Here is a 15,774-nt window from a genome sequence, read left to right as displayed (position 1 = left end):
AAAAAAGGGATAACTTGGCAGCTATGATCTGGAGGTCTATAGGTTCCAGATTATTCTGGAACCAGTGTTCTATGGCAAACTGATTGATGGCCTTGGATCAAAGATATTTGGGTTAAACAGTCTTAAAGTTCATCAGGTGCTCTTGAGATGTCCCCAACAGATCTGAGAGTATAAAAATTTAAGCCCCCTGTGCTTCTTGAATATTTCTTTTAAAAATAAAATAAATCCACCTGCAAAATGTTCCTTCATGTGAATGTTAGGAACTTAGCTGCCAAGTACCCCGTTTTTCGCGGGAAACCCCCGGATTTTAATCTGTTTCCAGCTGTTCTCCCGAATGGAGAAAAATCCCGGAAATCCCCTGGATTTCCTACCTGCCAGGGAGCCTCCATTTTGGGTGCTGCTCTTCCCATGTGTGGGCACCAGAAATCGGGTAGAGCGGCACCGGAAGTCACTTCTACGCATTCCCGGCGGCCATCTACACATGCCTGCTGCCATGTGGCCACCACCAAGATGGCCACTGGACATGCGTAGAAGCGACTTCTGGTGCCCCTCTACCTGATTTCCGGTGCCCACACATGGGAAGAGCGGTCCCGGAAGTTGCTTCTACACAACTTCCGGTGTCACGCCGCTGCTGATCCCGCATTTTTCAGCAGGAGACTTGGCAGGTATGGTTAGGAGCCAGCACAATTTCCAGTCACTCCTATTTTAAATTATATCCATTATCGGGAGGAAAAAGAAGTCTTGCAAAATAAAGGCTAAAATCTCAAGGCTAATGTCTACATCATGGAAATTAGTACTTGTAGCAAAGTGCTCAAAAGCACCCAAACTGAAGTATGCTATCACCAGACACTGCACTGCTTTAAACTTGAGCTGAGAGTGATTCTCAGTGCTACAAGTGATTAATATTAGATAGGGAGATGAGGAAACATCCAGCCCATGCTTATCCCTCATAGGGAGCAGGCTAGCTGGTTCCCCTCCAATTTTCCCTAGACATGAATGTGTAGCATGGGATCGAAGAGATTGAGCCACAGGGTAGGGGGGAATATACTCTCCTATAAGGTGTCACAAACACACATCAGACTCCAGATCCCAATTTCAAGACTGTTTATTAATAATCTTGTTTAAGAGACCCAATGGGAAAAGGCAGAACGGGGCATGAAAGAAAATAAAGCAAATTTTTCCGTCCTAATGTATCTACTTACAGACAGGCTCCTGGTCTTAAGGCAACCATGGATTGTCAGATGGATGACAAAGGCCAGTGTTTAAAGTGTTCTTGACCCACGTGGGTTCTGATTGGCAGGTGGCTTTGATGCAACAATGAGATGACTGCCATGTAACCCAGAAAATGGCCAGGGATGAGGTAACAATGGGAAGGAGATGGGAGCTATTGAAGTGTTAATTGCTGCCAGTGTAGTAATCCGTAACCTGTGTTTTTGAGCCTGACATAGGTAAGATGTGATAGCTCTTTATATATGATTGAGAATTAGAGAAACTGGGTAATCTTAAAGGACAGGATATGGGTGGGGCAGAACCATGCCACATTACTTACCCATGGTGTTCTCCATCATGGGGAAAGGCATTCCTGACTTTCTTTTTCAACTGAGAAAAGAAATGATTTTGGACTTTTTGTGTGTGTTTTGCCTGTTCAACATTCTGTTTGTTTGTTTGTTTGTTTGTAATATGTTATCTTCTTTGAACAGCAAGGTATCACAATGAAAATTTACATTCAAATTCAGTACATAACACTACGTTTTAAATTCAAATACTATAGCTTGACCATCGAACCCACTGGAAGCGAGCGGAAGAAAAGACTCTGAGCTCACTGTAAGATATCTGGACCAAAAGGTGATTGCGCACAGTTAAGGACACAAGTCTACACAGCCCCTACATCCAGTTTCAAAGGGGGCAGGAAAGACGCACAATGCACTGCACTCCTTGAATACCAAGTACATGACACTTTACTTGTGTGTTAAGTTGGTATCTGTATTGCATCTGCACAGATTTTATGTATGTGTTGTTGTTTTGAACTGTTTACACACACACACACACACACACACACACACACACACACAGTTTTTATATGTACTGTTTTAATACATGTAACTGTTTTATATATGTCTTTATTATTTTGTAAATTGCTTCAGGGTGCCTTGTGGGAAGCAATTTTTGAATGAAATTATTATTAACAACAACAAATAACAACCACCACAACAACGTAACACTCCATTTGAAGCTTAGCACGAAATGGCGGCTTGATCCCTGCCCCATTTTCATGGGCACAGTGGCAAATATCCCAAATACATTGAGATGTGAATGTCTGAAACGTGGCATGAACATTGTACATTACTAGTTTAACTATATGCATACTGTATACATGTGCTGTGCTGGCGACACAAAGTGGGAAGCGGACCCACTTTCCCTGAAAGCTCCTCCTTTCCCTGAAATATTCCCATCCAGGCTGGTCATCATATGAACTTTATCAATGGGGACCAGAGTTAGTGCCAGAGTATTCTTGTCTTCCTCTTCTACCCCCATCCCCTTTTGCTCTTGTGCCATGTCTTTTAGACTGTAAGTTTGAAAGCAGGGTTAGGGTTTGTTTTACTTTACATCATCCTGTTCTATGGTGAACTGTGCATGTCTGGGTGCCTTTTCAGCTGAAGAGCAGGGTAAGAAGATTTTAAGGAAAGAAAGAAAATTAGTCAAGACAACATAAAAACACAACAAAGAGCACACGCACCTTCAGGTCTCACTCTCACATTTTTAAAGGGTACATGCAACACAGGGGCACCTATATCCCAAACATGTGAAGTAGCCCATAGTAACAACAGCCATACTCAACACCAGACAGGAATGGACTTTACAACTAGGATGCCAGAGAGAAATGAGGATTTAAAATCCTTATAGGATTCAAGATACCTGTGCAATATTGTTCCAAGAAATGTCAACTAATTCCTCTCTATATATTAGGATGAAACAAACCATGACATTCTGGCTGTAAACCAGAAAAAAGAAGCCATAGGAACAACTGAAATAAACACTAAGATTCACTGATACTTCTAAAACCAAAAAGTCACAGATTAGTCCAGACAAAGTCCATTATTTTAGACATTCATATCTGTAAGTTGACAGAGCTCCTACTTATGCAAGAAGCAATAGAGGTTACTGCCTTTAAAAAAAAGACTTCACACATTCCCTAATTAATTCAAGAAAGACTTCGAGTTTTAGATAATATTATTCCTTTTATCACTTGCCATCCAGCACTTGGTATAATGTCAACACTTACATCTTTTTCCCCCTCACCAAAATGATTTTAAAAACATTTTTTATCCTAAAATGTTCACCTCGATTTTTTTTTTGAAAAAAATTATCTCAAAGATAAGAGATTTCTTTCCATTTCAGTCCCACAACAAGGAGAATGTCAGCACAGCTTTTTTGACAGACAAATTATTGAATCAAAGAAAGAATATGCCATTAAACCCACAGGTTAGGAAGTGTCAGGAATGGCTTAAAGAGATATTCCATTTATCTTCAAAACATGCACGGAATGTCACTAATGTGTGTTTATCATGTATAATCAGACAAAGAAAATATCGAAATAAAGTACTCCTGCATACAATAGAAGTCTCCTTCCATCTCTCAAGATATCAGTGCTATTCAAATAGAATAATAATGATGAAACCCTTTTTTCTTGAAAATGGAAATCAAGCGAAATGTAGATAGAAATGATTTTCTGTAGTTGATGTACATTTCTAAAAGTGCATTAACAGGAAATCCAGAACTTTTTAGGTCAATTATATTGTCAGCATTGTCAATGCCACTGAAATGAATACCTAAGCAGCACATATTCCTAGAATCATAGAATCATAGAATCATAGAATCATAGAGTTGGAAGAGACCACAAGGGCCATCCAGTCCAACCCCCTGCCAAGCAGGAAACACCATCAAAGCATTCCTGACAGATGGCTGTCAAGCCTCTGCTTAAAGACCTCCAAAGAAGGAGACTCCACCACACTCCTTGGCAGCAAATTCCACTGCCGAACAGCTCTTACTGTCAGGAAGTTCTTCCTAATGTTTAGGTGGAATTTTCTTTCTTGTAGTTTGAATCCGTTGCTCCGTGTCCGCTTCTCTGGAGCAGCAGAAAACAACCTTTCTCCCTCCTCTATATGACATCCTTTTATATATTTGAACATGGTTATCATATCACCCCTTAACCTTCTCTTCTCCAGGCTAAACATACCCAGCTCCCTAAGCCGTTCCTCATAAGGCATCGTTTCCAGGCCTTTGACCATTTTGGTTGCCCTCTTCTGGACACGTTCCAGCTTATCAGTATCCTTCTTGAACTGTGGTGCCCAGAACTGGACACAGTACTCCAGGTGAGGTCTGACCAGAGCAGAATACAGTGGTACTATTACTTCCCTTGATCTAGATGCTATACTCCTATTGATGCAGCCCAGAATTGCATTGGCTTTTTTAGCTGCTGCATCACACTGCTGACTCATGTCAAGTTTGTGGTCTACCAAGACTCCTAGATCCTTTTCACATGTACTGCTCTCAAGCCAGGTGTCTCCCATCCTGTATTTGTGCCTTTCATTTTTTTTGCCCAAGTGTAGTACTTTACATTTCTCTTTGTTAAAATTCATCTTGTTTGCTTTGGCCCAGTTGTCTAATCTGTTAAGGTCATTCTGAAGTGTGATCCTGTCCTCTGGGGTGTTAGCCACCCCTCCCAATTTGGTGTCATCTGCAAACTTGCTCAGGATGCCCTCAAGCCCATCATCCAAGTCATTGATAAAGATGTTGAACAGGACTGGGCCCAAGACAGAACCCTGTGGCACCCCACTAGTCACTACTCTCCAGGATGAGGAGGAGCCATTGATGAGCACCCTTTGGGTTCGGTCAGTAAGCCAGTTACAAATCCACTGAATGGTAGCATTGTCTAGCCCACATTTTACCAGCTTCTTTACAAGAATATCATGGGGCACCTTGTCAAAGGCCTTGCTGAAATCAAGATAGGCTACATCCACAACGTTCCCTTCATCTACCAGGCTTGTAATTCTGTCAAAAAATGAGATCAGATTAGTCTGACATGACTTATTTTTCAGGAACCCATGCTGACTTTTAGTGATCACAGAGTTTCTTTCTAGGTGCTCACAGACTGTTTGCTTAATGATCTGCTCTAGAATCTTTCCTGGTATTGATGTCAGGCTGACTGGGCGGTAATTGTTTGGGTCCTCTCTTTTCCCCTTTTTGAAAATAGGGACAACATTTGCCCTCCTCCAGTCTGCTGGAACTTCGCCTGTTCTCCAGGAATTTTCAAAGATTATTGCCAGTGGTTCTGAAATCACCTCTGCCAGTTCTTTTAATACTCTTGGATGTAGTTCATCTGGCCCTGGAGACTTGAATACATCTAAACTAGCCAAGTATTCTTGTACTACCTCCTTACTTATTCTGGGCTGTGTTTCCCCTGCTGAATCATCTGCTCCATATTCTTCAGGTCGGGCGTTGTTTTCTTTCTTGGAGAAGACTGAGGCAAAGAAGGCATTGAGGAGTTCTGCCCTTTCTCTGTCCCCTGTTTGCATTTCACCATCTTCTCCTCTGAGTGACCCCACTGTTTCCTTGTTTTTCCTTTTGCTACGGACATACCCATAAAAGCCCTTTTTGTTGCTTTTAACCTCTCTAGCGAGCCTGAGTTCATTCTGTGCTTTAGCTTTTCTGACTTTGTCTCTACACGTGCTGGCTATATGTTTGAATTCCTCTCTGGAGATTTCCCCCCTTTTCCATTTTTTGTACATATCCCTTTTAAATCTTAACTCAGTCAAAAGTTCTTTAGATAGCCAGCCTGGCTTCTTTAGGCACCTTCCATGTTTCTGTCTCATTGGTATTGCCTGAAGTTGTGCTTTTAATATCTCCCTTTTAACAAACTCCCAACCATCATGAACTCCCTTCCCTTTTAGTATTACTGTCCATGGGATTTCACCCAGCGTTTCCCTAAGTTTTCTGAAGTCGGCTTTCTTAAAGTCTAGAATTTGGACCTTAGTATGCTTGGTTGCTCCTTTCCGCTGGATAATAAACTCCAGAAGAGCATGGTCACTCCCACCTAATGATCCTGCCACTTCTACCCCACTAACCAAGTCATCACTATTGGTTAGGACCAGATCTAAAATGGCTGATCCTCTTGTTGCTTCTCCCACTTTCTGGACAATGAAGTTGTCTGCAAGGCCAGTGAGGAATCTGTTCGACCTTATGCTCTTGGCTGAGTTTGACATCCAACAAATATCAGGATAGTTGAAATCCCCCATTACTACTATCTCACTTCCTTTGGAATGCTTGGCCATCTGTTCCAGGAAGGCATCATCTGTGTCCTCAGTTTGGCTTGGGGATCTATAGTAAACTCCCACAATGAGATCACTGTTGTTTTTCTCTCCCTTAATTTTGACCCAGATACTCTCAATTTGGCTTTGAAGTTTTAAATCCTGGATCTCTTCACAGGTATACATATCCCTAACATATAAAGCTACTCCTCCTCCTTTCCTGTTTGGTCTATTTCTCTTAAATAGATTGTATCCCTCTATTACTACATTCCAGTCATGAGACTCATCCCACCAGGTTTCAGTGATGCCTATTATGTCATATTTAGTTTGCTGTACCAAGAGCTCAAGTTCATCTTGTTTATTTCCCATGCTCTGTGCATTAGTATACAGACATTCCTGCTGGAGCAGAGACAGAGAGTGAAATCCTGCATTCTTTTATACTAGGAAGAAGGAAGGCACAGATGGATTTAAAGGGCTACTTGGTTATACAGCTGTCCTGTTCAAGCAAAAATTGCTCCAAACAATATTCAGTGCTACTCCAAGTTGCTTAGAAAACAGAAGCAACAACATTTTAAAGACTCATTTGTATTTTTTTTAAATTATGATTTCTCCCAATTCTCAGTTAATGTCTAGATCCAGCTGGAGGACACACTTTTACTCCTTATTTATTACACCTCTTTCCCATCCTTTTTATATGGAGGAGGACCTTGTAATAATAATAATAATACATGGTTCTTCTCCACCACTGTTACCCATGTTGTCACCACAACAATCCAGTGAGAGGTTAAACTAAAAAATGACTAACCCTAGGTCACCCAGGCTGCATTCAGACTGGGGTTTTTTGTGTGTGAAGGTTTTCACTTGTTATAATCTTACAATCTGCCCCGGTTACCAGTCTTCATTTCACAGTGCAGTAGCATGTTGTTTTATGGAACTGTGGCTTTTTGATCAATATACCGCCATGTCATACTAAATTTCAAATGGTGAGAAAGAACTGTATGCTGGTAGACCACCCCGAATTTCATCAATGCGATTTTCTGAGTTAACGGGGTTGCAAATGGATTGTTTGTGGAGGAAAATTAACAGCTGAGCAGGAATTTGAATCTCAGTCTCTTAAGTCCACATCTAATACTCTAGAGTAGGGGTCGTCGACCTTTTTATACCCACCGCCCACTAATGCATCTTTCTTGATGGTAAAATTCCCTTACCGCCCACCACCAGTGCTCTATGGAAGGAGGATTCAGCTTGTTTCATAGAACCCCCTACCGCCCACCTAGAATCCTGAAATGCCCACTAGTGGGTGGTAGGGACCAGGTTGACAAACATTTTCAGCAGGGGGCCGATCCACTGTCCCTCAGACCTTGTGGGGGGCTGGACTATATATTTTTTTGGGGGGGGGAATGAACGAATTCCCATTGCCCCACAAATAACTCAGAGATGCATTTAAAATAAAAAGACACATTCTAGTCATGTAAAAACACGCTGATTCCCGGACAGTCCGTGGGCCGGATTTATACGGCGATTGGGCCGGATCCAGCCCCCGGGCCTTAGTTTGCGTACCCATGGTCTAGAGTGAAGCTCCACAAGTGGGGTGAGAACATAGCCCTCAATATGTGTATTGTATCAGAGGTGTGTGTCACCATCCTTTCCCTGTTGTTTAGCACCCTTGCTATGCAGAAGATGAAGAGGAGAATTACCAGATGCAAAGGAGGGCAAGGCTTTATCATTGTGCAGATGGGAGAATTTCAACAGGGGGAGATTTTCTCATCCCTTACTTGCTGAAAATGGTCTACACAACTATTTAAATCGCAGGGGCCCTTGCTGTGTTTGTTCATCTTAGAAAGAAAAGGGGAAAAATGGGCATGATGTATTAAACAATTTAAATGGGGCTGCATGTTGTATGTTAGGATGAAAGCAGGTCCAGGGTTTGTTAAGTTTGAACTACTGCATTGCCAACACTTCTGGTGGTCAATCATATCCCAAATGTTATCCTAATCAATACACCAAAAGATGTTCATTGTTGCTAGTGAGATGTAGATAAAAGTATTATTTACTCATCTGATTTCTTTGGCTCATTCCACCTACAAACACCTCGGGTTACAAACACTTCGGGTTACAGACTCTGCTAACCCGGAAGTAATACCTCAGGTTAAGAACTTTACCTCAGGATGAGAACAGAAATTGCGTAGTGGTGGCGCGGCGGCAGGAGGCCCCATTAGCTAAAGTGGTACCTCAGGTTAAGAATGGTTTCAGGTTAAGAACGGATCTCCACAACGAATTAAGTTTGTAACCAGCGGTACCACTGTATACCTAAGAGCAAAGCACTAGCCAAACTGAAACCCAGGAAAGGCACTGTTACCTGACAGATCCTTAGTCCATGCGGGTGGAGCTGAGGTCTAAACCACTGAGCCTCTTGAGCTTGCCAATCAGAAGATCGGCAGTTCAAATCCCCACGATGGGTTGAGCTCCTGTTGCTCTGTTCCAGCTTCTGCCGACCTAGCAGTTTGAAAGCACACCAACACAAGTAGAAAAATAGGTGCCGCTGCGGCGGAAAGGTAAATGGCATTTCCACGCGCTCTGGTTTCCATCACGGTGTGGTGTCCCATTGCATCAGTAGTGTTTTAGTCATGCTGGCCACAGGACCGAGAAAGCTGTCTGCGGACAAATGCCGGTTCCCTTGGCCTGAAAGCAGGATGAGCGCCACAACCCCATAGTTGCCTTTGACTGAACTTATCTGTCCAGGGGTCCTATACCTTTTACCTTAGTGCATGGAGGTGTATTCACCTTGGTTTCTTTTATAATTCCCCATAGCTCAGAACATGGCAATGTTTCCTTCACCACATGACACAGAATCAGCAGTCATTTTTTGAGATGTGGAGCACTCTAAGTATCAGTAGCCTGCCAAGTGGGGAAGGCATATAGAGAGATGAGGCATGGGTGTGGAAGGGCTCAGTTCTCTGCATCTGCCGCAGGTGGAAAGCGCGTGGAAAGCCCGTGAAGTTTGTGTGGAATTGCATATTTCTGTTGTAGAACATGTACACAGAGAGCCTAGATGTGTGTCAGGTTTACATAGTAATGAAATAGGCTCATGTACACTCATAAGTCAGAAATAATATTGTGACCTAGTTCTCACTGATGTGGCAGACCTAGGTCTCAGCTTTTTCCACTTTAGAAAGCAGTTGACGATTGAGGTAACTGCACACCCTACAATGCCCATCTGCCCCACTCCACTTCACACAGAAAACTACATGTCAGAGGACATGTAGGAAATGCTAGGCTAGAACATCTAGCCTAACATCTAGAACTACAACTCCCAAACATTTGGAACTACAACTCCCAAAACAGCTAGGGGGCCACCTTTGGGGGTGCCTGGATCTAGGACAACTTATCACTTCTATAGTCATGCCCCTATAGGGTACTTGTAGTTTCCTTCATGGAAATTATATTTGTCTAAGGAACTGATCTTGGGTAAAACATACCAAACTTTGCCTTGTGAGAGACTGTCTCCCAACTTCCAATAAAATTGTTGAGATTCTAGTGTGGTAAAACTATGTGATGTGATACAGAAGTTTAAGATGACCAAATATTACTGTTTCTCAAAGTAAGTCATTCAAGAAAAGAATCCCATGATGTTCTCCCATCCACAACCACCCCAGTAATGGGTCTCTCCCAAACCAACCTCACACCATAGCTCATGTTAAACAAACCATTTGGCAAATCAGCATGTCTATATTCATTTTTCTGACTTTCCCTACAGTTTACAAATCTAAATAATATCTCACTATTATATGCCCTCACTATAGCAAGGCATAATGTTAATGTTTATTATATTAAATACAAAATTAATAGAGAGAGTTTGGAGAATACTTAACTCCTTCACTGGCAACTTAAAGAGAGAGAAAATACCAGGAGAGGAGGGAAAAAAATGGACACCAGAAAAGTAAATAAAAATATATCTAAAGAGGTATAATACAGCATTTCAACACTTTGCCTCTTGAAAATTTAAATGAATGCTCCTTGAGAGCAAACTACAAAATGCTAACCTTGAAGTGTTGAGTGGCAGAAGGAATTATGGGTTATTGTACTGTCAAAATGCCAGACAGCTGTATGTTGAGTTACTGTGTTATTTAGACAATCAGAAACTTGGAAGCTAATGTGACTTTTTCCCTTCTGTTAGAAAGCGCCTGACATGCGTCATGATAATTTCTAAAGGGACAAAATGTGAGGTAAAAGGGGGGAGGGAAGAGGGGGAAACACCCAGTGCCTTTTTGAAGCAGGCTTATAGGTAGAATAGGTCTGCCAGCAAAACTGATGTGTGTTATGTCATTAATATTTCAAATGGTCCCCAAATAACAGAACAGGACTTTCCTATGAGGTCATAAAAGCCTTAAGATCATATGTGGAAGCGCATAAAATTGTGGCAGAGGATCTAAAGGCTTTAATTTATGGGTCAGAGATGAACACTTGCAGGACACGAAACCCACTTGCTTGTTGGTCTGAGGGCAAAAGATCTGGAAACTAGTTTAACATAGTAGTGGGGAAACTGAGCCAGTGGTGCAGTGTTGGAGGAACTCCTGACTGTGCTGCTTAGTGGAGACCTGGACTTCTGATCCCAAATAAGAACATAAGAATAGCCTGCTGGATCAGGCCTGTTGCCCATCTAGTCCAGCATCCTGTTCTCACAGTGGCCAACCAGATGCCTGTGGGAAACCAGTGAGCAGAACATGAGCACAAGAACTAGTAGCCATCTCTGCCATGTATCTCTCTATTCCTCTTTTAAAGCCATCCAAGTTGATGTCCATCACTGCTTCCTGCCTGCACCGCACTATTGGACTAGGGCTGTAAACCAGGAAGCTCCCAGTTCAAAACATCCCTCTAACACATATTCCCTGAGTGGCCTCTGGCAAACAATGTTGAAGATTCCTGACATAATGTATGTGAAGCACTCAGAAACTCAAATGTGTGGTGAGTACTACTATAATAATACTACACAGGATTGCCTGTGCTTGGTTAAAAATAAAACATTTTCCCAATCTTGACATTCGTCCACAGTTCCAGAAAAATTCAGTTCCAGATATAATTTATATTCTTATTTATTGCATTTACATCCCTCCTCCTCCTCCTCCTCCTCCTCCTCCTCCTCCTCCTCCTCCTCCTCCTCCTCCTCCTCCTCCTCCTCCTCCTCCTCCTTCTAGCTAATGATGGCATACATGGTTCTCCTGCCCCTTACTGAATTGCCACAACAACCCTGTGAGTTAGGCTAGGGTGAGAGGCATTGACTACCCCAAAGTCACCCAGTGTGCTTCATGGCTGCGTGGAGATTTGAACTTAGTCTCCCAGGTCCTAGTCACACATTTTAACCACAATGCCTCATTGATGATCCTTCAGTTGAGAGGTTTACGTACTGGAGAATTCTTCTTCCAAAGCTGGTATTTTCTTGGAGGGGAATTTCTCACTGGCACCAAGAACATCCTATGCATATTTCCAGTGAGCATATGGTACCAACAAGCAGCCCTGTATCTAATAGGGAAGTTCACATTTCCCAGGGAAATCAATATCCAAAACATTAATACATGTGCTCTTTCTGCCCCTCTTACTTGACAGCTACCAGTATGTCTGACATCCTTATTAAGAAGTATGCGAATTGCTTCCACCAAAAAGTTAATTTCATTTTTGATACAGGCAATCCATTCACCTATGATCACCTTAAAAATAATAATAAAGATTGTGTGTTTGTGTATGTGTGTGAAAGCATGAGTTGGTCACCTCTGTGTTTGGAACCCCACATCATATGTCAGTGAAAAATTTTTTGGGGGGGGCCGATCTACAGTTTTACAGAAACCTACAAAGGGTGACTGCAAGCACAAAGTCCAGAATAAACCTCTGAATTGCTCCATTATCTCCATTTTGAAAAACAAGTTTCAAGGTCAAACTGTTTTCCTGAGGTCCATTTCATCCTCAAGTTATACTACAATGCAACAATCGGGCAAAGACAGAATTAATAACATGTGAACATTAAAACCTTTTTAAAAAATTCTGCACCTCCAGAAGTATTTAACAATCATAAAAATATGTTGAGGTGTGAACCTCAGTTGAATTAAAGCTAACATTTCAGAAAAAGACTTTTCAATTATGGTTGACTCTGGTTAAGGGGTTTAAATGAGGGATGCCTTGTCTTTTCCTTTTTCCAGCTTATTAATTTTTATTTTTATTTGACAGTTAACCTAATGCTAAGATAATACTGTGTAACTTTAATGCAGAAAATTGATATACAGCTATAGGCCAAGCTTTGTGATGGATGGGCTCTACCTTTGTACAAGAAGCCATACAATTTGATTACCATTGTTCATATTGAACCCAGGTGATGAATATTCTAATGATTAATAATTGACTTAATAAATGCTTTTTTTTTGTTCCAATAAGTACAGTGTTGCTTTCTAAGTCAAAGACCGCCAACAGAGCTAAAAAGAAAGAAAGAAGGGGGGGGGAAGAAACCCTGGGACATCCCATTTGGCCTAATCTCATCCTTTTCCCTTCTCCAATATTTTGCCCCATTTTAAACAACCTATACATTCGCTTTTTTCACATCTTTCCTACCCCCCCAAACTTTGCTACGAATAATATACATTATGGATTGTATCTTATGCGGACAATCACTTCTGTGATCCAAGGACCCTTGGCTATTTCAACACAGAAAATGTAGACTCTCCCTGCCTTCCCAGAGAACACCAGTTTCTCAACAGCAATATACTGAACACACGGTTCATTGCATCAGGTTATTTAGTCTTTATTATCTACACAAATATTCTTAATCATTTCCCCTCATACCCAGACTGCTTATTTCTTATTTATAGCTATAAATAAAAAAGCTGGTAAGATCATATTTTACCGACAGTTGTTCCAACAGCACCAGACCCTTTCCAACATTACGAATCAGCATTCCTCTATTTCTGTGCATGCTTTATTATAAAAGGGGTTTACCATAAATACTGGAGTTTGAATTCCACCCAAGTAATGCATTAATAGATACTAAACCATTAATAATTCTTGTACTTTTTTTTTCATAAATGGGCAAAGTCCAATAAATAAACGATAGCTCTTACATGTCAGAGCAGGGTTAACAAGTACCAAGGAGATTTCAAAGACAAACTACTTCCAGGGCCTGCCAGAATGAGAGATTCATAATGATGCCACAAATTCCAGGGGCCCATTTTTTACTGCCCACTGTGGCAAGTATCTGAAATTAAATGCTAAGCAGAAATTTGTCCCCGAGTTCTGACATGCAGTAGTTAAGGGTAAACAATCTCCAAAATTAAAAACAGATTCTTGATAATAAATCCCAGCGTGTATATTTTCATCACAGACAACTCTCCCTGTAAATCAAGAGCCTAATCCATCGCCACAGAAGCCCTTTCTTCATATTAGACCTGATGATTCACCTGAAATATTTCATCTGTCTCCACGCCTTAATGAATGTTCACAATTAATTCCAATAGGGGGGAAATATTTTACAAAATATTCCAAAGGAGATGACAGTATCTGGCATAGCTGTCATATAAGAAGCTTCAATCTAAGGGACAGAATACTGATTTTTTTTATTTTAAAAAACACAGGCTTTTGCCTAGGCTACTCCAGTATGAGGTGGTGGAGTGCTGAGTGGAATGCACTCTCTCAATTCAGACTGCAGGTGGCAATCAGTTTTGAAAGCTTCTGTATTTTAAAATGCTCCCTGAAAACAGAAAACGAAAGATGGGGCAGAATCTTTCTCCTTGATGTGCTAACGTTCTCCTTGATGTGCTAAGCATAGCTGCCAAGTTATCCCCTTTTTTAAGGGAAATTCCCTTATGCTGAATAGGCTTCCTCGCGAGAAAAGGGAAAACTTGGCAGCTATGGTGCTAAGGGAGCTTTTTATATGGAAGAATGTGGTCTGAAATGGTGCAGTTTATTCTATCACTCATTCTTATCTCTGTTACCTGCATGAGGAGGTCAGGTCTCACCAAAAGTATGGACAATTTCTGGAGTAAACCCCCGAAGTCATACATGCCACCACAGGGCAGCCACAAACGTTTGTTCATCAGCCTGCCCCATTCTGTTAAACGGGGTGAAGAGTCTTATTTTAACTTGAAAATTGTGCAAAAGCAGGAAAGTGTCGGGAAGACCCAAGCACAAGAGAAGTCTCCCCTCATGCAGTTCCCAGCAACTGGTATTCAGAAGCATACTGCCTCTAACAATGGAGGCAGAAGCCATGGTCAAGAGCAACTGAATAAGATTTGCTGTCGGCAGGGTCACCTCTACATCCATGGTCAACAACAGAACATGATGGGCCACCTCCATGTGTTCTTTACTCTGGTTGTACAACAAAGCCACCCATTCAAGGTGTGCCTGCGTGGTTGTGACATCGAGTATTGAGGTCCATGTGGGTTGGGACAGCAGGTTAAGTGAAGAGGGGGCATTTTAGAACCTGTATTAGAGCTTTTCTCTAGGGAAAGCAAAGTCAAATATGCTATTTTGCCTGTGTAAGAGCTTGTGCAACTATTTGGTCCGGTAGAAGCAAGATTACCAAGAATTCGGTGCAATGGATGGACAGCAGCTTACTGCACAGGTGCCTGTTTCCTGAGTCACATCCAAGCAAGCTCCTCCAGGAGGCAGTGGCAGCCACCAACTTGGATGGCTTTAAAAGAAGATTAGACAAATTCCTGGAGGAGAGGGCTATCAATGGATACTAGCCATGATGAGTATGCTCTACCTCCACAGTTGGAGGCAGCCGTGTTTCCAAGTACCATGGGAAGGGAGAGTGCTCTTGTGCTCATATTCGGCTTGCTGGTTTCCCACAGACATCTTGTTGGCCACTGTGAGAAGAGGGTGCTTCACTAGATGGGCTATTGGCCCAATCCAGCCACCTATTCTTATGTTCTTGTGTTTAAACTGAATTCACTTCTTAACCAAAGTCTGGATCATGACAGGGGTAGTTGGTTTGTGTGCACTGCACATTTCCCTAATGGCGAAAACTTTGTGGTGTTTACCAGGGCACTTGGCCATCCCAAAGTATGAGCAAGAGCTTAAACCAAAAATCACATGAATTAAAAACTCAACTTTTAAGTGTGTGTGTGTGTGAGAGAGAGAGAGAGAGAGAGAGAGAACGAAACATTGTAAGATTACTCATGAAACTTGAATTTGAGGATCCTTTCAAATGCATACATCATAAGGCTTCATTTCATGAATTTGAAGTTGTAATGTTAGTTATAACCAAATTTAGCATTTTACACCCTTTCTGTCTGCTCAAATGTGTATGCAAAAAAGGTACTTGCACCATTTGAGTATCAGTGAGAAGGGGGGGAAAGTTAATATTAAGAATTAAAAAACTGTTATTGGAACCCTTTTTTAAGTACACAGCTATTCCATACACTGGACACAATCCAGTCAAGGTAAAAATTTAACATCCCATTGGTTTCAATGAAATAGATTT

At 41.6% G+C, this 15,774-nt stretch overlaps 1 protein-coding gene across 2 annotated transcripts in view; it reads right to left on the bottom strand.

Moving 5' to 3' along the window:
* The window catches only part of LRMDA (leucine rich melanocyte differentiation associated), a 743,869-nt gene that overhangs the window by 350,350 nt on the left and 377,745 nt on the right, over positions 1-15,774 (bottom strand). The gene's annotated exons all lie outside the window — the stretch shown is intronic.

This window comes from Zootoca vivipara, chromosome 5 (assembly GCF_965207765.1).
Source record: "Zootoca vivipara chromosome 5, rZooViv2.hap1.1, whole genome shotgun sequence".
NCBI lineage: Eukaryota > Metazoa > Chordata > Lepidosauria > Squamata > Lacertidae > Zootoca > Zootoca vivipara.
This window is presented reverse-complemented; position numbering and strand designations above follow the sequence as displayed.